Source organism: Camelus dromedarius, chromosome 5 (genome assembly GCF_036321535.1).
Source record: "Camelus dromedarius isolate mCamDro1 chromosome 5, mCamDro1.pat, whole genome shotgun sequence".
NCBI lineage: Eukaryota > Metazoa > Chordata > Mammalia > Artiodactyla > Camelidae > Camelus > Camelus dromedarius.
Genome location: NC_087440.1, coordinates 35,451,426 through 35,466,894, shown reverse-complemented (window position 1 = coordinate 35,466,894; position 15,469 = coordinate 35,451,426). Strand labels below are relative to the sequence as shown.

The 15,469-nt window shown below is 32.0% G+C and overlaps 1 long non-coding RNA gene across 1 annotated transcript in view; it reads left to right on the top strand.

Moving 5' to 3' along the window:
• The window catches only part of LOC135321395 (uncharacterized), a 144,743-nt gene that overhangs the window by 50,948 nt on the left and 78,326 nt on the right, over positions 1-15,469 (top strand). Inside the window, exon 2 of the long non-coding RNA XR_010381133.1 lies at positions 13,704-13,785. This is a non-coding gene — a long non-coding RNA (uncharacterized LOC135321395). The remainder of the gene's footprint in view (positions 1-13,703; positions 13,786-15,469) is intronic.

Here is a 15,469-nt window from a genome sequence, read left to right as displayed (position 1 = left end):
GTTTATAAGATAGCATATAGAACCGATATCTCTATTGATTCCTTCCAGTGCCATCTTTCTTGAGAGATAAGAAACCATAAATCTGAAGAGCAGTGGCTAACATTTTTTCCAAAGCAGCTGAGGAAGGTAAGGTAATATAAAACTACTGAATAATTACAATAAAGAACATACATTAAATTTCTTTTGACAGATAGAAGACCATAAATTTCCACTTCCTTTTATTTTGAAAAACAAATTTTGCACACCAATTAATTCCCAGTTTTTAAGTTGCTATCACAAAGAAGTGGACTTTAAAGGAGGTGTGGTAAGTATAAATTCCTTAAAAAAAATATAAAACACATCTTGCCCATATTGAAATTACTGAGAGAAATCCATTCACATATCTTGTCTTATCCTTACTTATAAAGAATATGATTTTGGTGGTAGTTATACTTTAAGCAGAAATTACAAACAAGATTTTAAAAATGGCTAATCCATGCCAGATTTACTCCTTTATTTACTTTTAGATATTTATGTGATAACCACATAAAAAGAAACAGGAAGGGAGGAGGCAGGGTACTTTCAGGAATGTTGTCTTTATTCTCTGATCCTTTCTCTGTTCTCTCCTATAAGGACCTTAATTTATTTGCTTAACTTCGGCTTCAGCAGTCACCCGTATGCAGATACTCTCCAATTTACATCTATCTTCTCTTTCTTTCCTGAGAGATGGTACTACATCCCCTCCCCTCAAACACTAGAAATTTCCACTTGCTTATTTACCTTTCCGTTATTCAGTATGTCTAAAACAAGACTTATAACTTTCTCTCCCAAACTGACACCCACTCTTGGCTTGCCTATTTCTCTTAATGATAGCACTATTCTTCAAAGCATACAACCTCTGAATCTTGGACTAAACTTAATTTTTTTCTTCTATCTAACCAACCACCAGTCCCCAGTATAATCAATCACTACTTTTTGATAATTTTTTTTCTTAGTTCCTTTAGCATTTGTATTCTACTCTCAATGCCTCCTTTTCCTGACCCTATTTCAGGTCTTACTCATCTCAAATTTAGACTTCTATTATACCTCTGCATTAGGATTCTCTTTAGAATATAGCGCCTGGACATAATTTTGAAAAATGGAGCTTGAATATCTATAATAGAAATATTTCTGTGTGTACATATATATAACTATTTATATATACATATGTCTATTATATGTATCTATGTCTGTGCATGTTTATGTTCATATGATTCAGTCTTGAATTCTCTCTTTACTTTGCCTCCTGTATCAGTTTTGTTTGAGTTTCTATAGGCTCATAGCTTATCCTCTGAAATTCTTTGTTACCACCCATCTGCATTACCATCTCTCATTTCAACTGCAGCAATAATCTTCCCAAAGGTTTTATATGCTTTCATACTTGCACTTTTAATCGTTTTTGTACAATAGACATAATGATTATATCCTGCATCAACCTTCCCATAAGCTTTCAAAATAGAATACAATTTTCTGTCTTTATCTACAATTTGCTGCATTATTTTCTCTTTCCAACATCTTGTTTGACCTCCTGACAAGTCTTTCCCTTGACCATTTTTTACAGCCATAGTGGCTTTCTTTTGCTTTTTTGAGCCCAGCAGACTCATTTTCACGTCTGTAACTGAAAGGTCCTTTCCAGAGATGTTTTCATGATTTGACTACTTATTGTTATTCTATTCTTGCCTCAGTGGCTGTTTCTTCAAGATATTTTTAATGACCATCTTTTCTAAAGTAGTCAGTACCACCCCTAGAGTCATTCTATATTTCATTTCCTGGTTTTATAGTTTTATACCACTCATCAGTGATGAAAATGTATTATCATCATCTGTCTCTCCAAACAAAATGTTTAAACTCCAAAAAAGAGGGGTATCAGTACGTAGAATATCAATTGTCATGTGCTAGGCATTTGAAAGCATGGGATTTCATTGAGCATATAAAAAAGTAGGATGGATATTGCAGGGCCTGAGTTAGAACTATAAGGTCTGCTCCTTCTATGAAAAGTCTCTGTATATTCTTAATCTTGGATTTGATTTTACAAACAAATTTAGCAGGCTTCCTTGTGTCTTCTAAATCCAGATTTCTTAGAGGTCTCTTTATACAAGGTGAATTTCTTACTTCATATGACATAATGAAAACATTCTCCAACTTAAAAAATTTGTTTCTAAAAAAGTCTTTCTCAGGAATATTAGTTATTTCAGGAAACAGAAGTAAGTATTAAATATGAACAATCTACTGTTTTTATTCAGAAACAGGGGTGTGCTGTATCTATTAGTAACAATGCATTTATATAGTAATACTATATGCCAGGCATTCTTACAATAACTTTACATAAATTATTTTATTTACCCCCCAACTACTCTTGAGGAAATTGCTATTACTCTTCTGTTTTACAGATGAGGGATTGATATACAGAGAAGTACAGTAACTTACCCTAGGATATAACTGCTCAGTGCAGATGGCTTCAGAATCTGTGTGCCCAACCCCTGTGTACCTTGCCTTCCTCTGATACCATATCAGGGCAAAATAAAAGGAAACCAGGATTAGATTTGTGAGAGAATAATGAAGCCAACAATGCTGAAACTAAAATTTGGGGCAGTAAATAACAAACTAAGAATATACAAATAAACTTGGGAAACATTTCTAGAATATATAGAAAGTAGTGAAGAAGGGTAGTGTGGAGATAATGGACAATGGAGAACAAATCTTGAAGATATAGTCATAAATATTAGCTATTACATAATAAGCAAAATGAGAATATGCAAGAGGAATTATAATTTAAAATATTAATAGGAAAAAACAGTAGCAAGTAAACATATTCCAAAACTCACAAAGACCAGATAGATTCTGGACAGGGTTCCCTGTGTTACAAGATAATTAAACAAAAAAGAATGCAACACACAGGTACACACACACACAGTCGAAAGTAAAGACTACTAGTATTTTCTGAATTAAAAATAAGGTTACTTAGAGGAAAAGAAAAATAAAGACAGATAGAACATTTTTAAGCAGTAAATGACAGGCCAAAATGAAAGACTCTTTTTATAGCTTTGTGTAAAAAAATGACTGTGATAAGAAATTTTCCCATCCAGCTCAGTTACCATCCAGATGTTACATTAAAAAAAAAGGCTCAAAAGACATTTATGATGTGATTAGTGATTGATAAATCAAAATAACTCAAGAATGAAGGTAGCAAAGATATAAGAAAACTTAGGACATACATTGAAATTAATTAAACATGGAACAACTTCATTAATACCATTAATATCCACTTAGAAATATGTGGGTGCTGATAAGCATAAGTAATACCAATAATCTTATAAAATATTTAATATGAACAAATTAAAATTAGAAAAAATATTTTGTTCAAATATGTTTAAGCATATTCCCATCTTGGGCTTGGAAATATTATGATTTATTAATCAGACCTAATATTTCTCCAGTTATGACAAAATGTACAACAAAGTCTGTTTTGCCTTACACTATTCTTTAATTGTATTTTGTTCCCTGTGTGCTATAAAAATAATAGACTGTCTACAGATGTTTGTACATATTTTAGCATGCTACAAATAACAAGCTATGGCAATACGGCCTAGACAATAATTACTTTTTCATGTTAAAAGAAGAAACCTGGAGATAGCAGTTCTAGATTTGGGGTAGGGGTTAAATGCCATAAGGACTTAGGATCAAGCACATGGTGTTTAAGAGTGTAGGTCTTGCTATATTCAGAACTTGGCCCTAATTCTATCTAGATGTATGGCCTGGGGCATATTACCTAACCTCTCTAAACTCAAGTTCCCTCACTTATGTAATTAGGATAGTAATAACACTCTCTTAAGGTTTTTGTAAAGATTAATGATAAAATGTCTGGCACATAGTAAGCAAGCAACAAGTTATAACTATTACCGTTATTATTAATATTTTTGCTTTTATTATTATTAGATAAATTTATTGCTGAACTAGTGATTGTTAATTAATAAATAACATATTAATGACCAAACAAGGAAACAAAAATTTTAAATAATTGTTTCAAATTCTACAAATATTGAAAGTTATAGCTTAACTTCAAATATATATTATTAGAAATTTATTAGTAATTGAATTGCTTTCGCATGGAATAATGAAAATCAGAGTGATCTTTATTATCTAACTCTGTAATTAAATTGTAAATGGAGGGAGAAACATTTTTTATTAATTATCCGATAAGGTTAATTAAATGAAAGTTAATGAAGTTTTCCTGTCAATTTCAATAAGATGCTTAAATGGTAGAGAATAATAAATCACAGTAATGGAAAGAAGTCTAAACCAATGAAGTACAGTACCTGACTTGGCTGATTGGGGTGATAGCCCATGTTCTATCCCTTAATGCTACTTGATTTAAGTTTCTTATGTCACTATTTCAAGCCCTGCAAGATCTCAAGTTTCCAGTAAATAAACATTAGTCCCCAGAGATGGTCTTCTTTTTTTACAATAACAATTTTATTGTTTTTCTTAGTAATAGAATTCTGATGTGTGCTGGGAAGCAGGATGCTCACTTAAATGACAGTTTTCCAGATTCTCTTGTAATTCAAAGTGGACAGTAAAAGATGAGTAGAAATTACTGGGTGACTCCAATGAAAGCTTGAGAAAACTGTTGCCATGCAGTTGAGATATGTGCTATTCTGGTGTCCTCCCCAAACCACCTGTGCTTAGAATTTAGACAGGATTCTGGAACTCAGCAGTCATCTAAGACTATTATACTGCATTAAAAAGGAGCTTCCTGGGCTAAGAATGGTAGAGCACAAAGATAACTGCAGGCTGTTTCTCTGATAACCCATGGAGCCACTATACCAACCCAGAATCATCTACTTGTTTATTTCAGAAAGAGAGAATTAAGCATATATCTTGTTCAAGCCTTTGCTACTTATGATCTGAATTTTTAGAATTTATTTCACATATTTAAAACACCTGAAGTGTAGAACTAAAAGACAAGATGGCAGATGTCCTATGTCTTTGAAAAAATATCATGTGTTTTATATGTAATAGCACTTCATACCCATTGTCTCTTTCTCATTCGTTGCACTGGCCATTTCTTTCTCTTCTTAAAAGTTTGAATGTTTATTTTTTCATCTCTGTAGTTAAATACATATTTCATGGTGGTGTAAGATTGTAATGACATAATTATGTGTGAAAGTACTTGTAACTATTACGTTTTCTTGACAACCATAAAATTATGAGAACTGGAGGTGGTGGTGGTCAAGATAAATGAGAGGAAGATAGTGTTCTTAGTCAAACATCTTGTTTTACTCACCTTTCACCCTAAAACAATGTTACCTAGACTATTTAAAAACTAACCCATTAGTGCATAAGTAAAATTTGAAATAAGTTAAAAGAGAATGAGGCAAGGGATGAGAGGGGAAGGGAAGAAATATGTTTGGATGTCTTCTATAGGATACTGTGATAGATGCATTTACATATACTTCCTTATTTAATCTTTATAAATAAACCTCCTGAAAGATAAGTATCATTATACTTACAGTAAAAATATTAGGAAGCTAAGTTTCAAATATATCAGTTAACTTGCCTAACGTTGTATAGCCAGGATTTAAAATCAAAGTTCTTCTCTCCACTATATGATTTTTAAATATTAGATCAGTTTGGATATAATTATAAATATTTCATATCCCAGCAGATGGATATTTTAGCTAATTGTACTTTATTTGGTTATAATGAATTGTTCACAATAAAAATTTTTGTAAACAATAAATTATATATCTAGTCTCTAGTCTGATCAATATACTATGTAAATAGTGGCTAATATTTGTGTATCCCAGAATATTGACTAGCTAATTCTCTATGAGAAATTTACTCTAGTCAAAAGATAGGATAAATCTGAGTTAAACTATTACACACTATCAAAAATGTGGCTACTATAGGGTTTTCTGGACCATAACTTCTATTTACTCCAATATTCTAACTATGTAGTTACAGGGCTGCATGCAGATAGGACTTCCTGAATAAGTCACGTTTTAGTTAACTGATCATCATAAAGTCATTATGAAAATCTAAGAACAAGATCTTTCTGTCCAAAAAAGGGATGCCAGCGTATTGAGAATATTTCATGAAAGGGAGCTAAGTAAATCTATGGCTCATAAAACTGCTAGAAGGAAATGTCTTTAAAATATTGTCTTACGATGCATATGGCATTTTATAATTTACCAGGGGTAGCACATACAATTATCTCCTTTAATTCTCACAGTTGCATTAAATATACGTTATAATTATAGAGATGGAGAAATCAGAATCAGAAAATGTAAGAACATTTTGAAGACACCATAGTCAGTAACCCACACACAATCTGAATGCAAGTCTTCTGACCAGACGAGACTTTGAATGTTAAGAAAGTATAGCACACCCTCCAGAAGCAGTGATCGTTTGTCATTTTATTTATATTAATTCATCTTAGGAAGTCATTCCAAGACTGTTCACTCATGCATCCATGTATTAATTCTTTCATGGAATATTTATTGAACAACAACTATGTGTCAAGCTCTGACATAGGTATTGAGGATACAGCAGTGAATAATGAGACAAAAATTCCTGCCCTCAGGAATTTCAGTGCACAGGAAACAGAAGAATAAACAAGAAAATGAGTGTTATATTTGGGTAACAGCCATTCAGCAGTCAGGCTCCTGAGTCACACTGCCTGGATTCAAGTCCCAGTAGCTCTAACATTGCAAGGCATATAGTTTTCTTCTTATTTTCTAATCTATAAAATGGAAATAAAGTAGTAATCATTTCCTTATTTTTAAGAAATATCAAACTCAGGAGTCTTTGAAGACTGGGTGAAAGGATGGAAGTAAAATTCTAGAATGGTTTACTCAAAATAAACCTTTGATAAATGTTATTATTTTGCAGGCATATGGAAGATATTTTTCTCCTTTCCTTTTCTTTTTTATTTTGATGTTTCAATCATTCATTCAATACATAAAAGGTCTAGAAAATTGCTAGGATGTGTCTCCTAGTACAGTATAATCTGGTGGGGGATTAGGCAGTCAAACTGCAATGGACTAAGTGTCATAAAAGAGCTAATCCACAAGACCCCATAAAGACGTGACATAAGCAACTGAATTGCTTGGACAAGTACTAGTTTCTTAGGTTATTATAATAAAGTACCACAAATTGGGTGGCTTAAGACAACGTGAGTTTATTTTCTCAATAGGTTTGGAGGCAAAAATCCTAAAATGAAGGTGTTGATGGGGCCATGCTTCCTCTGTGACCTATAGATGAAGCCTTTTTTGCCTCTTCTTAGCTTCTATTGGCTTGCTGGAAAACTTTGGTGTTTCTTGGCTTGTAGATGCATTACTTCAACCTCTGCCTTTGCTGTCACACGGCATTTTCCCTGTGTATGTCTCTTCACACAGAGATCTTATAAGGAAACCAGCTCTATTCCATTAGGGGCCCACTCTATTCCACTATGACTTCATCTTAACTAATTACATCGTCAGTCATTCCATTTTGAAATAAGGTTATATTCTGAGGTGTGGAGAGTTAGGATTTCAATGTATCTTTTTGGTGGGGAAAGGGAGAGACACAATCCACCCTATAAGAGTTCAAGAGTCTTTCTGAGGATAGTGATTTTTAAGCTGATAAATAATAAACATGAAATAATGCTGAGTTTTTTCTTTCATATTAAATAAATTAGTATATCTGTATTGTTTCCTTATAGTATTTTTTTCTTTGTCTCTCATGATAATTGCCACATTGGGATGATAAAGAGTTTAAAGAATAATTGTATGTGATAGTTTTTTTTTTCCCATAAATAAACTTTATTTTTCAGAGCAGTTTTAGGTTCACAGCAAAATTGATCAGAAAGCACAGAGAGTTCCCATATACCCTTTGTCCCCACACATGTAAACCTCCCCTGCTGTCAAAATCCTAGACCAGAGTGGTACATTTGTTACAATTGATGAACCTACATTGACACATCATTATCAGCCAAAGTCCATATTTTACATTAGGGCTCACTTTTGATGCTGTTCATTCTATGGGACTTGACAAATGGATAATGACATGCATCTACCATAGTAATCTCATACAAAATAGTTTAGCTAGCTTAAGACTCCTCTGTGCTCCACCTGTCCATCCCTCCCTCCGCTCCAACCTCTTACAACCAGTGATCTTTTTATTGTCTTCATACTTTTGACTTTTCCACAATGTTGTACAGTTGGAATCATACAGTAGCCTTTTCAGACTGTTTTTTTTCCACTTAGTAGTATGTATTAACTTTCCTCCACGTCTTTTTAAAGCTTGATATTTCCTTCATTTTTAACGTACCATAGTTTATTTATCCATTCACCTACCGAAGGGAATCTTAGTTGCTTCCAAATTTTGACAATTATGATAAAACTGCTGAAAAATCCCCATACAGGTTTATGTGTAGACATGAGTTTTCAGTTCATCTGAATAAAAACCAGATAAACCAATTGTTGGGTAAAATGGTAAGAATATGTTTCATTTTGTAAGAAGAGCCAAACTGTCTTTTAAAATTTTTGCATTCCCACCGGCAATGAATGAGAATCCCCATTGCTCCCCATTTTCATCAGCATTTGGTGTTGTCACTGTTCTGGATTTTGGACAATCTACTAAGTGCTTAATGGTATCTCATGGTTGTTTTAATTTTCATTTCCCTAATAAGTATGATGTGGGGCAGCTCTTCATATGCTTATTTGCCATCTGTATGTCTTCTTTGTTGAAGTGTCTTTTAATGTCTTTGGCTCAGTTTTTTAATAGGACTATTTGTTTTCTTATTGTTGAGTTTTAAATTTTTCTTGTATATTTTGTCAGTTATCATGTGTCTTTTTGCAGATATGTCTCAGTCTACAGTTTATCTTTTTATTCTCTTGATGTTGTCCTTTGCAGAGCAAAATTTTTAATTTTAATAAATAAAGATCTGCTTATCAATCATTTTTCAAGGCTTGTGCCGTTGGTATGACATCTAAAAAGTCATCACCATACCCAAGGTAATTTAGGTTTTCTCCTAAGTTTTCTTTTAGGAGTTTGATAATTTTGCATCTTATGTTTAAATCTGTGATCTGTTTTGAGTTAATTTTTGTGAAGGGTGTAAGATCTGTGTCTACAAAAAATTTTTTGCATGTGGATGGCTAGTTGATCCGGAATCATTTGTTGAAAAGATTCTCTTTGTTACACTGTACTGCTTTTGCTCCTTGGTCAAAGGTAAGTTGACTATATTTATGTGAGTCTGTTTCTGAACTCTCTATTTTGTTCCATTGATCTATTTATCTATTCTTTCATCCATATCACTGTCTTGATTACTTTAGTCGTGTAGTTAAGGCTTGAAGTTGGATAGCATCAGTCCTCCAACTTTGTTCTCTTCCTTCAATATTATGTTGGCTCTTGTGGACCATTTGCCTCTACATACAAACTTTAGAATCACCTTGTCAATGTTTACAAAACAATTTTCTGGGATTCTGATTGGAATTGAATTGGATTTACACATCAAATTGGAAAAACAGACATCTTGGCAAAATGAAGTCTTCTTATTCATGAACATAAACTGTGTCTCATTTATTTAATTCTCCTTTGATTTTTTAAAAAAATCAGGATGTTGTACTTTTCCTTTTATAGATCATGCACACGTTTTGTTAGATTTATTCCTAAGTATTTCATTTTTTGTATTGTGTTTTTAATTTCAATTTCCACTTGTTCATTGCAGGTATATGGAAAAGGAATTGACTTTTGTATATTAACCTTGCATCCTGCAAATTTGCCAGAAAGCTCCAGTTCCAGGAGTGTTTTATTTTTTGTTGATGTTGATTCTTTTGAATTGTCTTCATAGATAATCGTGTAATTTGTAAACAAAGACACATTTTATTTTTTATTCCCAATATGTGAACAAAGATACATTTTATTTCCTTTTATTATCTTATTAGCTGTAACTTCCAGTACAGTGTTGAAAAGCAGTGGTGAGAAGGGACATCCTTGTTTTGTTCCTGACCTTAGTGAGAAAGCTTCTCATTTCTCACCATTAACTCTGAGGTTAGGCTAGGTTTTTCACAGATATTCCTTATCAAGTTGACGAAGTTTCTATTTCTAGTTTACTGAGAGTTTTTATCATGAATGGGTGTTGGATCTTGTCATATGCTTTCTCTGCAACGATTGATAACATCATGTGGTTTTTCTTCTGCAGCTTGTTGACATGATGAACTATATTAATGGATTTGTGAATGCTGAACCAGCCTCATACCTAGGATAAATCCCCCCTCCTTTCTATATGTTGTTGAATTCAATTTTCTAATATTTTGTTGAAGATTTTTACATCTATGTTCATGAGAGATGTTGGTCTATAGTTTTGTTTTCTTGTTATGTCTTTGCCTGAGGTTTGGTATTAGAGTAATGCTGTTATCATAGAGTTGGGTAACATTCCTTCTGCTTCTATATACTGAAGCAAAGAATTGTGTATACATTTGGTTTTCTGTATCTGTGGGTTCTTTCATCTGCAGATTCAACTAACCACAGATCAAAAGTATGTTTTTTTTTTAATTTCCAGAAAGTTTCAAAAAGCAAAACTTGAATTTGCTGCATACTGCATATTTACGTAGCATTTATACTTTACTTATAATTATTTATAAGAATGCGTCAAAGATATTGCAGGTTTGACTCCATCCTGCCACCTGGATAAAGTGCATAAAATGCAACAAAGCAGGTCACATGAACTTTTGGTTTCCTAGTGCATATAAAAGTTATGTTTATACTGTTGTCTATTAAGTGTGCAATAATATTATATCTAAAAAGTACATACCTTAATTAAAAATACTTTGTTGCTAAAAAGAACCCTCTAACCATCATCTGAGCCATAATCAGTGAGCCACAATCTTTTTGTAAAAGTAACATCAAAGATAACTGATCACAGATCACCATAACAAATATAATACTAATGAAAACGTTTGAAATATTATGAGAATTACTAAACCGTGGCCCAGAGACATAAAGTGAGCAAATGCTGTTGGAAGAATGCCACTGATAGACTTGTTTGATGCAGGGTTGCACAAACCTTCAATCTGCCAAAAACACAATACCTGCAAAGTACAATAAAGTGATACACAATCAAACAAGCTGTACCTGCACGTCACACTGTATTAGGCATTAGAAGTTATCTAGAGATGATCTCACGTATTCTGGAGGATGTGTGTAGGTTATATGCAACCACTACACCATTTTATGTAAGGGACTTCAGCATCCCAGATGTTTATACTCACAGTGTTCCTGAACCAACCTCCTGCAGATACTGAGAGGTGACTATAATTGTAAAGAATTGTAGAAAATTCTTTCTTAAAAGTTCGGTAGAATTCCCCAGTGAACCATTTGGGGGCCTGATTTTGTTTGTTTGTTTGTAAGATTACTAAGTTTTTTGTTCAATAGAGTCCTATTAAAATTGTTTCCTCACATGTGAGTTTTGGCAGATTGTGTCATTCAAGGAACTGGTACATTTTATTTTGGTTATCAAATTAATTAATTATCAAATTAATTAAGTTATCAAAATTAATATCATAGCATATTATTATCCTTTTAATGTTTATGGAATCTGTAGTGATGTCTCTTCTTTCATTATTGATATTCGTAATTTGTACCATTTCTCTTTTATTCTTTAACCTGGTTAGAGACTTACCATTTATTGATCTTTTCAAGGGACAAGATTTTGGTTTCATTGATTTTCTCTGCTTATTTCCTGTTTTCAATTTCAATGACTTCTGCTCTAATCTTTACCATTTCTTTTATTCTATTTACTTTGGATTTAATTTTCTCTTTTTTTTTTTTTTAGTTTTCTAAGGTAAAAGTTTAGATTATTGATTTTAGATCTTAGTTTTTAATATATGCATTTAATGCTATAAGTTTCTCGCTAAGCACTGCTTTCATTGCATCACACAAATTTTGATGTTTGTTTTCACTTGGTTTATGGTATTTTTAACAATTTCTTTTGAGATTTTTTTTTTGACCCATGGGTTATTTCGAAGTATATTGTTTAATCTCCAAGTATTTGGAGATTTTTTTCAAACTATCTTTCTGTTTTCTACTTCTAGTTTAATCCTGTTATAGTCTGAGAGCAGATATTGTATGATATTTATTATTTAAATTAATTAAGATACGCTTATGGTCCAAGATGTTCCATGTGGGCTTGAGAAGAATGTGTATTCTGCTCTTGTTGGATGCAGTACTCTGTAGATGTCCATTATATCCAGTCAATGGTTGGTATTGTTGAGCTCAATTATGTCCTTGTTGACTTTCTGCCCACTGAATCTGTCCATTTCTGATAGAAGGGTGCTAAGTCTCCAACTGTAATAGTGGATTCACTTGTGGATTCACTTGTGTTTCCTTGTAGTTTTATCAGTTTTTGTCTCTGTTTTTGATGCTTTACTGTTAGCTATATACACTATAAGTATCATTATGTCTCCTTGGAGAACTGACCCTTTTATCATTACATAATGCCACTCTTTATCCTTGACAACTTTCCTTGGTCTGAAAAGTCTGATTAGTCTAAAATTATTAGAGTTGTTCTACTTTCTTCTGATCAGTGTCAGCATGGTGTATCTTTATTTATTTTTAATCTATATGTATCTTTATATTTAAAGTGGGTTTCTTGTAGACAACATATAGTTGGGTCTTGTTTTTTGATCCACTCAGTCTCTTTCACATAGTACATTAAACCATTGACATTCAAAGGATAACTCATACAGTGCAATTAATATCTCCTGTTTTTATTATTGTCATTTATTTGCTGTCCTCCTTCTTTGTTTCTATTGTCTTCCACTTTTTTCTGTCTTCTGTGGTTGTCATCAAACATTTTACATTATTCCATTTTCTCTCCTTTCTTAGAATATTAGTTGTACTTCTTCCCACCTCCCCACTCCTTTTTTAGTGGTCACCATAGAGTTTGTAATGTATATTTACAACTAATTCAAAACTATTGTTTAAAAAAGCTTATAGCACTTTATGGATGAATATCTTCTAATAACAAAATAATTCTAATACTTCCCTCCCAACACTTGTATCATTATATTCATTGCACTTACACATAGCATATATGTATATATAAGCCCATACATATATTCAAATGCATTATTTGCTATTATTATTAATTGCTTTTATGATGTTTTAAAAAACTATAATCTGTTAGCTCAATTAAGAGTATGAAAAATAAAGGTTATATTTTATCTTCATTTATTCTGTCTTTGATCCTCTTTCTTTATTTATGTTGATTGATTTTCTGATCCATGTCATTTTCCTTCTGTCTGAAAACTTCTTTTTATATTTCTCTCAAGGCAGATCTGTTGGCAACAAATTCCTTTAATTTTTGTTTGTCTGAGAAAGTCTTTATTTATGCTTCACTTTTGAAACTTACTTCTTTAGTACTGAGTAATATTCCATTGTCTGGTTGTAACACAGCTTATTCTTCCACTCATTTATGGAAGAATGTCTTGATTGCTTTCAAGTTTTGACAATTATGAATAAAGCTGCTATAGACATCGTAGGAAGGTTTTTTGGGTGGAACCAAAATTTCAGTTTATTTGGGTAAATACCAAGGAGAGCAATTGCTGAATCATATAGTAAGTGTATGTTAAATTTTGTAAAAAAAAAAAAAAAAAAAGCCAACTTGTCTTCTAAAGGGCTGTTCTATTTTGTATTCTCATCAGCAGTAAATGAGAGTTTGTGTTGCACCACATCCCCACCAGCATTTGGTGTTGTCAGTGTTCTGGATTTTGGCCATTCTAATAGGTAAGTAATGGTATCTCATTGTTTTAATTTGCAATTCCTAATGACATGTGATATTGAACATTTTTTCATATGCTTACTTGCCATCTTTACATCTTCTGTGGTGAGGTATATGCTCAAGCTTTTGTCCATTTTAAATAATTGGGTTGTTAATTTCCTTACTGTTGAGTTTTTAGATCTCTTTGTATATTTTGGATAACAGTCCTTTTTCAAATGTTTCATTTACAATTATTTTGTTCAAGTTTGTGGTTTGTCTTTTCATCTTCTTGATGCATATGTTTGTCTAAAATTATGTAGTAAATATAATTTTCTGATTTACTTTTGGATTAAAAAAATCATTGTAACCTAGAGTGTTCTGATAAAATTAAATTTTATTTTATTACTTGTATGTATTTCAGCATCAGTTATAATAGGATAAATATAACATATTATAGTTATAAAATGATAATATTTAAATTATAATGCTTTCTTTAATCTTGAAAACTGTTAAATATTTCAGGTCCAAGGAGTTAGAATGGCTAAGTATCCAAGTTACAGTGGTTATTAAAATAATAATTGAAAAAGAAATAAAATTCATTTAGATTTATTTATAATAACAAAAAAATTATCAATGGAAATGAGAGAAAAAAGTTCTTGGGTAATAAATAGAAATGTATTTGATAACTTTCAAACTTTCTTTTCACCAAAACTTTTCAGAGTTTCCAATGAATTACATTAGTTAAGCAGCAGTTTCAATCCTTATCTTGCTCAATTTCTAAAGGCACCAAGTTACAGAGAACTAACAAAAGGAAAGACACTAGATAAAAAAATGAAGAATACATGTTAGATTATCATAACTCACTGAAGCTTGATTATGTTGATTAGACTTTAATAACAGAATATTAACCCAATTTATATATCTCAAACAATATTGTGAAATAAAAAGGAAACTTTTAATCCAGAGTTATACTCGGAATAACAATTAGAAATACAATATAATCTTCATGCAAGCTCTGGAGTAATAAAATAGTAGTTATTCCCACTAGTATTATCAACATCTCATAAAATGCACATCTTGATATCCCTTGGAAAAAGTGAAAATCCTTTGATAATACCTTAGCAATGAATACATGTAGTCAACCCCTAAGGAATTAAGGTAAGATGAGAAAAGTTATAAAATATATCTCTCTAGCCTTAATGAGAAACTAAATTCATTTACTGAGTGCAATAAACTTACAGGAAAAAGCAAAGCAATCTGAAAAGCAGACTAAAGAATCGGGAGACATAAAAGTCAAGATGACACAGAAACTTTCTGAGCTATGAAATAAATTTCCTACACATTCTGTCATTGATGGGTACAAGAGATTCCATTTGAGGAAATGTACTAGGTTGTTTACATTGGTGGGGTCAAAGTCAGTTTTCCGTAGGGAGTCATCACCAATGATGGATAAAATGGTAAATCTGTTTACCAAAAAAAAAAAAAAAAAACTACACTGAATTTGTACAAAGATACTCTCCTAGATTTTGTGGATATGTAATCATTACCAAGCGAAATGTATACATGTTATATAAACATACAACATTACATATGTAAAGTTTATACCCTATACATGCATATACACAGTATTACTTCTCTACTATCAGGAAACTAGATTTTCTCTTTTCTTCAGAAATCTATCCCGTAAGAAGGATATTCAGTGTTGAAATC